The sequence below is a fragment of the Camelus dromedarius genome, chromosome 6, assembly GCF_036321535.1.
Source record: "Camelus dromedarius isolate mCamDro1 chromosome 6, mCamDro1.pat, whole genome shotgun sequence".
Lineage (NCBI taxonomy): Eukaryota > Metazoa > Chordata > Mammalia > Artiodactyla > Camelidae > Camelus > Camelus dromedarius.
The window spans coordinates 53,282,618-53,296,832 of NC_087441.1; the positions used below are offsets into that span (position 1 = coordinate 53,282,618).

The 14,215-nt window shown below is 36.6% G+C and overlaps 1 long non-coding RNA gene across 3 annotated transcripts in view; it reads right to left on the reverse strand.

The window, feature by feature from the left end:
• The window catches only part of LOC105092251 (uncharacterized), an 855,833-nt gene that overhangs the window by 440,337 nt on the left and 401,281 nt on the right, over positions 1-14,215 (reverse strand). The gene's annotated exons all lie outside the window — the stretch shown is intronic.

A 14,215-nucleotide genomic window follows, 5' to 3' on the forward strand; every position in this document is an offset into this window, starting at 1 on the left:
AAACCCCAGACTTCAGACATACTTTGAGTATTATAAAAATCAGTCGTGAAACCCTAATTCCAACCATGATTTTCCTGTGTTGGTTAACCCTGAAAGACTGGGGCATATCCATGCCTGCTGTCACTCAGAAAGACATCTTAAACACCTACCAACTCTTCCCATCCCCAGAAGACCATGGGTGAACTATAAATAGTCATTGATGTTGCCTTCTTTAATTGGACATCTTATCTTTCCATTACCTACCTCTCCCAGGCTCTGATTTGAATCTTCTTCTGGCTCCTGGTCTCAAGTCCTCTGGCTTGTAGCTCAGTCCATCCTGTCTAATCTCTAGAGATTGTCCTCGACCTCAGAGGCAATTTTATAGGAAGCTTAAGCTTCAAGTTACCTCATTTGCACAGGCCCCTTCCATGTCCCTGAGTGGGAAAGTAGCCATTTGCCCATTAAGTCTTTCTTTTCATTTACATTGAAAACTAAGAATCTTTATTTTTTCTCAAAGAACCCCCCCCCCATATTTATATAAGCCTTGGACTCTACAAAACCCAGACCTGCCCCTAATGTTATCCCTAAGCTGGTTTTTTGGTTGAGGCTTCCCTTATAGAACTCCTTTCATCTTCACCAGCTGGGTTCCTCTTGCTGAGGCCCAGAGCTATGTTCCAGCTTAGCCTAGGTTCTTCTAGGCTTCTGGGCACAAAGCCCTGCCAGATTCACCTCTGAGTCCTGCATATCAGCATGGGAGAATGAGTACCTGAACTATAGTAAATAGTATGAAACAAATATTGCCCTAAAAATCATGTGTACAAAATGCAAAATTAAGGCCCCATCATAAGATAGAAAACAATTTACTTTCATCCACTGCCAATTTCCCTGGGACATATCCTAGAATCACATAAAAACTGAGACAAAGAAAACAACCAGATGCATCTAAATTATCTCTGACAAGGTTTAGCCACAGATCTAGGGTCTTGAAAGAATGTTTGTTTCCACCTAATGCTTGGCACCATCAGAGACTACAGCCCAACTGATAAAGCTATGCATGTGGGGCTGTCCACCTGCAGAATGGCAGGTGGAAAATTATTCAAGGGAAGGAGTTTAATTGGTGACCTTTAAAATAATGATTCATTACCTTAAAACACTTTTATTATGTCAGCGTGAGTGCTTCAATTGAAACTAATGTATTTAAATCAAAAACAGTAGGTCTTATTTAACCTATCTCAACCAAAAAAAGTATATCTTAAAGAATTTGTTAGAATTCTTTATCTTTCCTTTCCTTTCCCTCCCCCATTCTCCTTTCACCCTTTTGCTTCCCTCCTTTCTTTGCTTCTTTCTTCCTTCCTTTCTTCTTCCCCTCCCTCCAGTAAGCCCTGCTTTCGTTACAAGGGCATTCTCCACTTGTTCATTTGCAAATGAAGTGGTATCTGCAGGGTAGACTCTAACCCTAAATAGTCAAAATCCTTTCTCCGTCTCCTGGAAGCAGCTGGCCAAAAATGACTTCAGGAATACCTCTTCCAACCAGGCAAAGAAGTCAGGCAGACCAGCATTTAACTTTTGATACAACGCTTACTGGCTACTGCATGGAGTTGCTTAGGTATGGAAACGAGATAATACCTGTAAAGCACCTGGTAAGGTTCTGGAACCTTACTAAAGGTCAGTTCATTGCAGCTTCCTCACAATCTAATAGTAAGTCCTCCAACAAGACCCAAGGAGAACAGAGTCATGGCACTTGCTATTACATGCCCAGCCGAAAGGCAACCCTTTTAGGTCTTACATTTGGCCTGGATTTTACCCAGAAAGAAAGAAGGACTGGGAAAGTTGGCAGCCCATTAACCAATATGCTAAATGTGTTGCATGACTCACAAAAATCAGATTCCCACATGCTAACATGGATCTGAACCTAGTGGAGACATATGCAAACAGGCAGCTACTCTAGTACCAAGAAAATAAACGGCTGGGCAGAAGCTATATTTACTAGGACATGTTTGTGATTTTCAAAGCAAAATTTTGTGACCAGTTTTCATTATATTCTGGGCTATGTAACTTTTTATGGCATACACATTTATAAATAAAAGTATGAGAGCCTCTAAATCACTGACTTAGGCTGAAATGATGCCTCTAGGGTTTGGGATTATAAAAAAATAAAAGGAGACCGAACAGGGATCATAAGGCAATATCCTACAGGAAGCAAATTGATACCTGGGATTACAGTAGCAATTCCTTTCTGGCATTCACGAAGGAACATATTTTAGATAAACAAATAGGCAGAACATTTTGGATCTCTGTAAATAGATCTGAAAAGTCAGGCAAGAGCCTTTCCCTATATGGGTGTAAATGACATCATTCTTAACCTTTTGAGCAATTGGTGCATTTGGAAGAGCTATAATTTGCAGATACGATACTGAAGTTGAACTATTCACTCTTTCACATTACAGTCCTATTGGCAGAGTATGAGAAAGGCAAGCTATGACCACATTTTTCATGATTGTTTTTTTAATAAGAAAATTTCACCTGTAATACTTCCATACTAATGTAGATATATGTCTTTTTGGTTCTGAAAACAATAGTAAGTGCTGATTTATTCCCACACCAGTCTTTTATGTTAAATGCTATAATTGCTGTTTTTCCTAATGGGTGTACAGACATAGGAAGTTAAGTGACACACAGAAGAGATTCTACACCATACTCATTTCCTATGTTTTAGTCATAGGTTCTATAAGTATCAGTGTGTAAAGTACTGAGTGAGGAGTTTGGAGGAGCTTGAAATGAAAAAGGACACGTCATGTTATTCTTTAAGAAATTTAGAAACAACAGGAGAGAGGAAATGCTGCACAAATACTTATGATGCAAGAAGCAGCTTAACATGTGCCATAAGAAACGTACAAACCCTGGGCCACAGAATTTCAAAAGAAAGCAGAAGTCTGTCCAAGATAACTCAAAAAAGCTCCATGGAAAAATGTTATTTAATCTAGACTTCAAATTATAAAGAGAATTTGAAACAAAAAATGTTGTCGAGATGTATTCTAAGATTCTGATGTTAGATAAACTTGCATTTGTTCCTGCTGGACAAGTGCTTTGCGATGTAAACTTAAAGTCTAATGAAAGAAGGGAAATCCTTTGACTTTTATGCTCACAAATTTCACCAAATATTTCTAATCTGGTGCAAAGATCAAAGTATACTTAGGATAAGAGATAGTATGAGCAAAGAAACAAAAAAATCACTAACTCTCTACTGGCTGCTGCATTTGAGGCCCGATGACTACAGGTGTAAGGATAGAGGAGCATTACTGACTGACATCCTCCTCCCTCCGGGGAACTATGGCGTGGCCAGGGAGCACTGCAGCTTCAAATAAGAACACATACACCCTAACTCATTCAGTTGAGTACTTATTTTAAAAGACATCAGGATAACAAACATCAATAACAAATTATTGCATGTTTGTTATATTTTCTTTTTTAGTGTGTTTTTCCACTTACCTAACAATGAAAAACATTATATTATTTTGATTTTATTTGAATATACATTCATCTGGATGGGGTGCAGGATATAAATTGGTTATGCTGCTTTAATAAAGTGCATAAATTACTCTCCCTTTTATTCATGCCATTCCCTTTCATTATTTATAGTTATGCTCACCGAAGAGAACAAATAAATCCTATGACGACACCACACAAACCCATGTTGGAAATATTATGTGTTCATATATGCTAATCCTTTTCATAGGGTGAAGGCATTGCAAACAGCTCCTCATGCCCTGAGTTTCCACTGTGCACTTAGGGTCACTCCTGGGCATCTACATAAACAAATGTTACTACTGGTGAAAAGCAGGCACTCGGGACCTGGAGGAGAACAGAGGGTAGCAGTGTTTGATACATGAATAACTATAAACTAGAATTCCCCACCTACTTAAAAATTACTTGCAGGGTTATTACTAAAGCAACTTTTCTATTAATTCATGTTAATAACTCCTGGGTTTGAAAACATTATCTTGGGTCAGTGCTGGTTATATTTCACATCCTCCAAGGTAATAATTTAAAAGTAAATGTAAGATATATCTGACTACGTACTTTGCATAAGCAGTGCAAAAATATTCAGAACCAACAGGACAAAAAATGCATTTGTATACTCAATTTGAATAGAATTAGTGAATCAGGACCATAAAAACTGAACTTGGGTGTGAAGAAAACACATCCAGAAAGACAAGGAGCAGGATGAGCAGGGGTTGCCAGAGGAGGGAGGGAAGGAGGGGATGTGGGAAGACCAAGCAAATAGCCTCTTTATACATTGAGATGGTTTTGAGAATAATAATGTGCTAGTTTCTTTTTTTTTTTTAATCCAAGTAGCTATTGAAGATTGTAATGATTTCAGTCTAAAAAGCAATGCTGGAAAGCCTCTTTGGAGATTGCCAACTCCCACTGTGCAGAAACACTGTGTCCCTGCACGCTGGTGTAATAGAGACAAACAAAAGAAACACTTCAAGGAAAGAGGAGGCAGGAGAGGGAGGGCGGAAAAAAGCACAGAAGATGTGGTTCCCAGGAAAACAGTAAGAGTTTAAGCAATGACCAAAAGCAAGCATAATATCCCCCAAGTTGGAAACTGATGTCAGTTAAATAAAAAGCTCAACAATTTAAGTAACATATTACATAATAGCATTCTCAGTCAAAATAATAGTAACTTGTCATCAGCAGTAATTACCCAGCTCCACTTGCAGTGACACTCATTCCTCACCCTAACTGGCTCAACTTGATTTCACCTGTTCAGATATCTGTATGGGCTCCTATTGGGAGCAAATTTATCTGAAAGATTATTAGTTATGTAAACACGATGCTCTGTTGCTTCTGTCTGTTTGCATATCTCTCTCTGTTTTTTTCCCTCCCTTTCTTCTGGCAAAATAAATGCTTTGAAAATCAACGTATGTAACTACACAATGAAAGTATCCTTAATAAGATAATTTTCCTTAGTTACTTCAGCTCCTATAAAGATTTAAACATGGCTTATCACATCCAGATTCTGACCATTATTTAAAAAGGCCAATAATAATTACTGTTTAATTGCTTTCAAATTCTCTTTATGTAAAACTTCCGTGAGATGGTGATAACCAGTATTGCAGGCACTTTCTAGAAAAGCCTATGAAGATAGACATTTTAAGAAAGTATATTTAAATTTGTTTTTAATCTCAGATAATTTTAATCACAGTGTCTATTTTCAAAACTACAAAATGAGAAAGACTAACTCTACTTAATGCCACTATTTCTATACCAGGAATTGAGGCTTCTCGGGTATTCATTAAATATCACTGTATTCCAAACCAACTTATAATTTCTAATTGTGTTATTCACCTTTGTATAAGGTATATCTGTAGGTTTCATCAAAGTATTTTGGTGTTACTACATTTCATAAATGTTGCAGTGCAAATGAGGCATCTACTTCTTATAACCAGCAACTCATTCCCTGGATAAGATCACACTGGATCATTCTGATAGAAGGTTCTCACATCTCTGTTTGGAAAGCAAATTATTATACTTGAAAACTTTGAAGAAAGGCATTCACTTCAGGCAAAAAAAAAAAAAAAAAAGAGAGAGACAGAGAGAGAGAAATGGAAAAATACCAATGCTGCCAAAATTATTTTTAAGGTCACAAAATAATCTGAGAACAACCTTATCACTTAAGTTTCTTTTTTTTGAGAGAGACATGATCTTGATAATGCTAACATATCATCACTGTGTTACAAAATCTAATTCTAAAATTTACCAATATATAGAAGTTTCATTGTTATACAAAAATATTTTACCAATGAACACAAAATATCATTGAATAATACTCTTTTAATATAGTCACAAGTAATAGTTGGTTAGCACAATATTCGTACACTTAATATCTGAGTAGCTATTACACATACCTAGCTATATAAAAGGAGACTAACAAAGAATAACACAGGAATTCTGCTCTCACTGACAGTCCCTGTTTATGATTCTTGAATAAAGAAAACCTTTTTTGTTTAATATTATTCAAAACCTTGAAAGACCTAGCTGTTAACTACAGGCAGATCCATTCTTATTCATAACACTCAAATGTTTTATTTGGATATCTCTTGTCCCTTTTGTTTTTAATTATTTATTATTAGTGTTGGCATATTATACACAATATAATGATAGTTATCATTATATAATGGCTAATATTTATGAAACATTTACCATGTGCCATGCATTTTTATAAGAGCTTTACATATACTGACACATTTAATTCTCACAGCAACCTGAGAAATGTATTTTATTATCCCAATTATATAGATGAAAGGTTAAATAACTTGCCCAAGAGCAAATGCATTTTAAGTGGAAGTCAGAACTAAATCTTGGTAGTCTGCCCTGTATATAATACTTCTAATATTGACAAGTCAATGTTTTCAATGTCTAAATATATCTATATTTATTTGATTATATTCAAATTTCCATATAATTTTATAATATTTCCCAGCAGTAAAATATATATGATTTACCAATAAAATTGTAATACACTTTTCAGAGGAAACCCTATGATTATCACCTATGACCATCCATCCTCCAGAAAATAAAATTTTAAAAGATAGAATGAAGAAAGAAAAGGTAAAAGCATCTCTGTTCACCCTCAAGAAGGGAGAAAAAGATGGAGGCTACCTAAGACCCCAAGGAAGAGCAATGGGTTTCAGTCACTTCCTTCCTTTTCCCTTTCTTTTGATGCTATTAATAAGGTTATGACTTATGTTTTCTTCTGTTTAAAAAAGGAAGAAAAAGAAGTGTTTGTCAATTAAAAATGAGTAAGGGGAATGGACTTTACTCTTTCCTTACAAGATCCTGAGAGTTATTTTTCTAGAAGTTTTTTAGAAGAGAGCTAATGGCAAGTTCTATCTCTCTTCATTCATCATGATGTTTAGTAAGACAGTCTGGGTGAGTGGTTGCTCACAGGGAGCTTGGCAGTGGGTTGCTGGCTAAACACTTAATCGATCAGTCTAAGGAAGCATCTCTGATGGTAGTAGAAAACTCTAGATGATGATGATCTGTGGTAGTCTCACCTTCACCTGGAAATCTGCCTGTGGCCTTTCATACCTGGAACAGGGTTTCCATTTACATTCAGATTAGAAGCAGAAAGGGGATAAGTAAAGCATCCTGGGACAGTATCGTACAAAGCTGGAAAGATATAGTCTGTGCCCTCTAGAAGCTCACAGCCTGGCGAATGAGTGAGTGAGAGACTGAGCGAGTTTACTATGGCTCTGAGGCACTGCACACGTTGTTACAGAGGACAATGCCGCTTCACCAAGAAGGGGCAGGGCCAAGGCAGGGTAATCAGGAAGGCTTCACAGAAGAGATGACTTGTGTCTGGGTCTTGCAGAAGGTTTTACCGTCAAGCCAACCATAGAGAACAGGGAGGAGGATATGCAGAAATGAAAACATTTCTTGCCAGAAGAAAAATAAAACAATCCAATCAATTTCACTTGTGCAGAAATCAGTTCTTAGAAACTACTTACAAACTCCAGCAGAGCAGAAGGTTTCTCAGCCATTCCCAGCAAGTTTGTAATCCCACATGGGGCTCTCCTCGTTCATTTGCCGAGAGTATGAATTATGGGGCAGCAGTGGTGAAATCATCCAGTGATGATTTTAACCCCTCAGCCCTTCTTCATTTAGCACCTTCTTCCCATTTTACTGTTTCTCTGTTTGGAGTTCTGTTAAGCAGGGTGCTTGTGGCTTTAAAAATGCAAAATGGTTGCCAAAAAGAACAGTTTTGCCATGTAGCAAATGTTCATATTCTGCAATGCTAATTTATATCCTTTCCTATAGTTATACAGGTTGCTATGTGCAATGAATTAAACATTAATGAAAATCATTTGATGATGCAATTAGGGAATATATTGAGAAAAATAGATGTTTGAGTACAGGTGTTGCCATTCTAAGGAGGTGACTTTTTTTTCAAGATTTGAAAAGCCACTGAAATGAAAGCACTGGGAAATGCAACTATTGAAAAACTTAGCATGAGTAATTTTCTGCTTCTTTATCTGGATCCTGGCTATATGGATATGTGCAGTTTGAAAAAATTCACCAGTTCTGCACTTATGATGGGTATACTTTCATTTATGTATATTATACATTAATAAATTTAAGAAATTTTAGCATTAGCAATGAAATGTTTAATGCATTCAAAAATGGAGTACAGTCATATTTTTCAGTCCCAAATCTAAAATAAAAATAACAGATAAATAGGAGAAAATGCTTTCCCACATAGACATGGATTGTCTCATCTCTTGAAGAAATTTAATAATCATAGTAGGAATTTGGGCTATGATATTTGTGGAAATTTTCCCCAAAATATATACTTGTGAATGAAGTATGAAATGCTATTTTTTTTAAATCTTACTTGAGTTCAATACATTGCTGCTTTTGTTTCCACTTTTGTCTTTCTGTATAAGAGAACTGAACAGCCCTGGAGGCTGACAGATAGTTTATGTGGCATTTAACAACACAGGAGGAGGACCCATCAGCCAAGAGTGGCAATGAGCTGACTGACTTCATGGAATACCATAGGTGGGAAAATTACCTTGATGCTTTCTACTTGTGCTGATTTTTCCTTCTGCTGACACTTCTGATGCACTGAAAGTTGCTTTGCTCACATACTCTGCTACTGGTGTCAAAGCACACTCTCAATCTTCACATGCCAAAAGAGGAGGAAAACCTTATTTCAATGCCCAAAAGACTTAGCTCCTGTCAGAGATATTCATTTAACACTCACAGTTGGTCTATGGCAACTTGAAGATGTTGTCTTAAAAAGTAGGGCTGGTAGGGGGTGGGGTGGAGAAGAAAAGGCCTGGCTTTCTAGGGAAATCTTGTGCTTTCCATATCCTGAAGGCATGTAATAAGAAGAGGCTGTACAATCATAAACAAAGAGGGCAATTTCAACTGTTACTTACAAGGTTTGCTTCTTCAAGAAAAAGGGGTAGGGTTAAGCAAGCATAATAAGATCATTACAATTGGCTAAGAATGGGGATATTTTAAAAATAATAAAAAGGGTAATATTAACAAATCTTTCTCTTATAACCACCATTCAGTCTTATTTCTTATATAGTTTTGGTCAGTTACAGCTAATAAATTTCATGATAGGAAAATTCATTGCCAGCATTAATTGCAGACTTTGAATCTTCTGAATGTTTCAAGTGCTTTAAACACCATACAAGAAACATGGCCATTCCTATATGTGTGGCACTTAATCCTAATCTACATGAAATAAGCACATGGAACTGGAAGTCACTTATAAAAAGGTAATGATATATTTTAGTAGAGATTTGCTATCTGGCTGAATGACAAACAGATGACAAGTCATTCTTCTATTTACTCTGACCACATACACATTGCTATTGCATGTCCTTTTCCAGACCATTTATTCATCTTCCACCACTACTCCCACCATAGTACACTTCTCTGATAGTCTTATCCGTCGTCCCATCCTGAAATCCATCCCAGAATGTGGTGAAGTACGCAAACTTAGTTCATTGAGCTTTCTTTTCTTTCCTTAGGCTATTTTTAAAAACTCTGTATTTTACACAATAAATCCTAATTCAGCCAATACCAATTCATTCAAACAGCATCTGAATTTTAAAATTGGCTCCTTTTCAGACAATTAGCCGGGGTGCCAATTTCCCAGTCAAATAAAATCATTTTCCCATTAACATTTTTGGTTATATAATCTGCTATACAAATATAATACTATTAAAACTCAATGTGCAAATTAAGTCCCTAGAATATCTCAGTTGCTAATTTGGTCAGATAATTCCAAGCATACATTTTGCTGTCATTTAAATTGGAGATTTTTCTGCTGGTTGATTACTTTCCAAGGGTGAGAATGTGGCTGAAGAGCCCAGTGCATGTCTCAGATTTTCCCCACTTTGCACACATGGAAACTGTCTTTGGGCTGGGACTCTCTCCTCTGTCTGTGGAGCATATTGTACTTGCAGCTCTGCCTTTCCTCCTTCTAGGCTGCCAGACACATTTGCCCAAAATGAGTCACTCAGTCTTTGATTTTTTGCATTTAAGTTTGGCCTGTCTGATGTTGTTTGCACAGCCATGCCACATTGTTAGAAGGTGTGACTCAGTGTGTCCTTGGAGCTTTTCTTTCGCCAGCCCTGCCTACTTGTGGTGCTCCCATTTCAGCGCACTGTTGAGCAGCTGACTCAGGGCCTTACAGTGAACCATCCCCTGGGCTCGCCCAGTTCCCATGCTTGCTGCTGTGCTGATCTTCTTCACTTCACAGCTACAGGCCCAGCTGGGGGCACACTTGTAGTAATCTTGCTTTCCCATTTATGTCACATATGTCTTGCAGGTGATGCGGGAAGCTGCCTGCGACATCTGTGACAGATCCAGACCCCCCAACCATATGGGAGGTTGGACAGTACCAAACATTTGATTGGATCCAGAGTTTGGTGCCACATTTACTGCCAACCTTCTAAAAGGCACACGGGCCGCCTTGAGTCGGTTTCTGTTTCTTTGTTTCCCAGAGCTACAGTTCAGAGTAGTTCGATTTTTAACCACATCAGTAACACACCACTATCACCTACAGATTACTGGTTACTGGTTGTGCCACTTTTCAGCTCTGTTCCTGTACAAATTATTTCACCATTTTAAGTCTTAGTTTCCTTATTTGTCAAATTGTGGTAATAATCATTTCTGCTTCATAGAGTTATATAAAAGATTAATTAGGAGAGATGCTACATGTAAATTGCTTGGTATACACAAATGCTCATTAAATGTTAGCTATTGGTGTATATAAGCTAAAAAAGTCTCTTTAGGCATTAGTATAGCATATGTAGCTTGCAAAATATATATGCTAAAATATTTATTTGCTCAGCTCTCATTTTATTCCTTGTAAATTGAAAATTTTCTTATTGTAATTTTCATGAAATCTGTCTTTGAAAATGTAAGAATGTAAAGTTTCCAATACTTGACTTCAGTCCCTGGACCAAGGAAAATATTTCAGTTCATTTCATACTTCTTTCCCAAATACCATTAACACTAGTGCTCCATCCTCTCCATGAAGGAAGGCAGGATTCCACTCCTGAATGTTTCAATTTAGCAAGAGCTTCTAAAGCCACGTGGACTTCTGCCCACTGTTGGTCTTTCCATTGTGTGCCCATCGTTCTGTTACTCAGTTCTGAAAACTGGAGGCTAAGATTGGCTTTCTAGACCCTCATTCAGTTTCATGTATTTGACCTCTGAGTCCCCGTTAATGAAACTACTGCCTCTAGCTCTGTTTCACAGATTGCCTTGTCATTGTAATACCATCTAACCTTACAGTGTCCTCAAATAGGAGAAAGGAAAGGGAGCTTAACAGGCGTCTTGCCCTCCAAAGAGTCCTCTTCGGCCTGTTGACTAGTCTGCCGAAAGACCTGGTGAAGGAGATCTTACTTGTTTAGCTGCAAATCCTTTCCCATGTTAATAATCACTGCCTTTTATACAGTCAAAAATCTGCCTACTTGGCAGTCTATTATATTATATAGAGTATTATGAATAAGCAGACTGTATTTCTCTATGCCTGACTTTCAAAATGTTGAAAGGAACTATAATAACATCTTCAAATTTTACTTTTTATCAGTTCTATCATTCTTCATGATATCTAGCCTTCTTCCCATTTGAGTGACCGTCTTTATTTAGTTCTTAAACATGTGAATTACACTTCCTTTTGTAGAAAGAACTTCTTTGAAAAAGCACAGTAAAGCCACAAAGAAGTGAGTAATTTTGTTTTTCTTTTTCCTTCTTTTTGTCATAACAATGCATCTTCCCAGAGGCAGAGGACTTACTCTTTTTCTTGCCCTAAAATTGCTCGCAGGGCTCTTTTGGCCTGATCACACTTCAGTGAAGATTGAGACTTGGGGCACTAGTTTTAGCATTGCTGTCACTTATTTGTTATTCACTTAAATTCATCCTTGGTTACAGATTCCTTACTCTACCTTTTATGTTTATATGCTTTCTGGGCATGGAAAACACATGACTTTACATATACACGGGTAACATCACATGCCTCTTGCCCTTTTCACTGTAGCTATTTTAAATTATAAATCAAAATTCCTCTTTTTAGCCTGCCATCATTTTTTAACTGTATTCATCTTTTGTGTCCTTAAACATAGAATTGTACCCATATTTCTCTGAACTTTTTGCACTCTATTGACTGGAATTGTAAGGTTAAATCATATTTGGCTGTGCAATCATGACACTATTTAAAATTCTAATATAAAAATACGACTTTCTTTCAAGGTTGACATGACTTCTACTTTAATGTGTAATTTCTTGTACAAAAACAGTAGACTCTCTCACCCATATGAGAGTCTATGAACGTAAAAACACATCAGATATATCTTAGATTACTGGTATATAACACAGGCTCATTCTTCATCTCTGATTCTGACATTGGATTAATCCTATTATTGATAATAGGAAAGTTTAAGACACACTTTCCTTTGGGCTGGGGTGTGGATTCACACACACATATACAAACATACTTTCCCAATGCCAAATGCTATAAATTATGTGTTTCTTATAAACAAGGTTTATTCATCCATTTAGTCATAAATCTAATCCAATCAATTTCAGTGATACCAATAACATTACTTTGTTTATTTTAGCATTATATATAAAAAATATGGTTGATTATAACATATGCATGTGTGCATTATGTGTGATCTGTATGTGTACATGTGTGATTGTATATGTATTTTTATTTGTAAAAGTATTAATTATTCTGTGTCCTGATCCTTTCCTTGTTGTTTCTTCCTTAGAAATACTGGGCACTTTCTTGATGCAGTTTCATTTTTTTAAACTAGGTTATATGAGTTATTCATGCTTACTTCTATTACTTCATTGTTATATATATTATTGTACTTATTAAACTGTATATCCAGTTTTTAAAATATTGTTGGAATTATTTATCTTTCTCAAATATTATTTTTTAAAAGTTTAAATCAGATCAGTGAGTCTATGGCAAAATACACTCTTCCTTATGTCCTAAGAAGAACTCTATCACCAATCAGATAGCAATTTGTCTGAAAATCTCAGCCATGGGCCAGAAAAATAATATTATAGATTTTTCTTTCTTGATAGTACATTCTCCTTATCTATCCAAAATAATGGCTTTGCACTGGAAGAAGGCATGAAAACATCATCTGTGTCTTCAAAGCCATCAGTTTCCTTCCTAGGAAGACATGTTCCATTATTCTTCTACCAGACTTGTTCAATTATTTAGCACATCTTCATTGAATGCCTTCTCTGTTACAGTCAATCTCCTGGCTGGACAGGCAGGTGAATCTGCCATAACGGGAAGGAATTAGTCACCTGGTCAAGGCTGTATTGACGTGTTGTGTGTAATTCATGGTTACAGTGGGCACAGGACTTCAAGTCCAAAACCAAATTCTACTTAGGATGGTCAGATCCATTCAGTGCCTCCAACTGACCTCTAATTCAAGTTAGCTGCTGAGACTTTTGTTATATATGATCAGAAAGATTTATTACAACTCTACCCAAGCTTAGGAAGACACAGAGCTGGCTCCTTAAAGAAAGTAATGGGTCCTCACTCTGATAACATAGATGCATTGACTGTTGAGTACTTTTGTGTAACAAATTTGAGTCAGGAAAGTAACACTTCTACTTAGGAGATTGCTGCTATCTTTCTCCTCTTTTCAAGCATTCTTCATATCCATAAGTTTTCACAGTCTTCTTATTAAATAAATCCTATATTCCCTAACTTTGTCTGTTGGCATCTTGTCATCAAAGACTATTACCACTGTAAAAACCACAAAAATATTTTCAGAAGTCAACATACATCTAACTTAGCCATATCAAGTCAATTTTCCACCAGTACAGCTCTACCTCCAGGTAGCTTTGATAGAACTTTTATAGGATTCTTTGGTTCCCCTAAATTTATCTGCTCTGGAACAAACCTATCTTTTTAAAGCTCATAGTTCTGATTTTTCCTCTGTTGTCTGCTTCCATATACATGAGAGACAACAGTAATAAGCACAGTGACCAAATCTTTATGATTAAGTGGCTACTTGAAAATGACCTAGTTGCTACTAGCAATATTTGTAGGTATGGTCCTAAGACCTTAGACATTAACTATTCTTGTGGATTATAAAATTCCTTAATTCTCAAAGAAATATCCATTATATCAAGGAGATAACACCATTATAAAGTACTTTTGGATCATTAAAAAGAA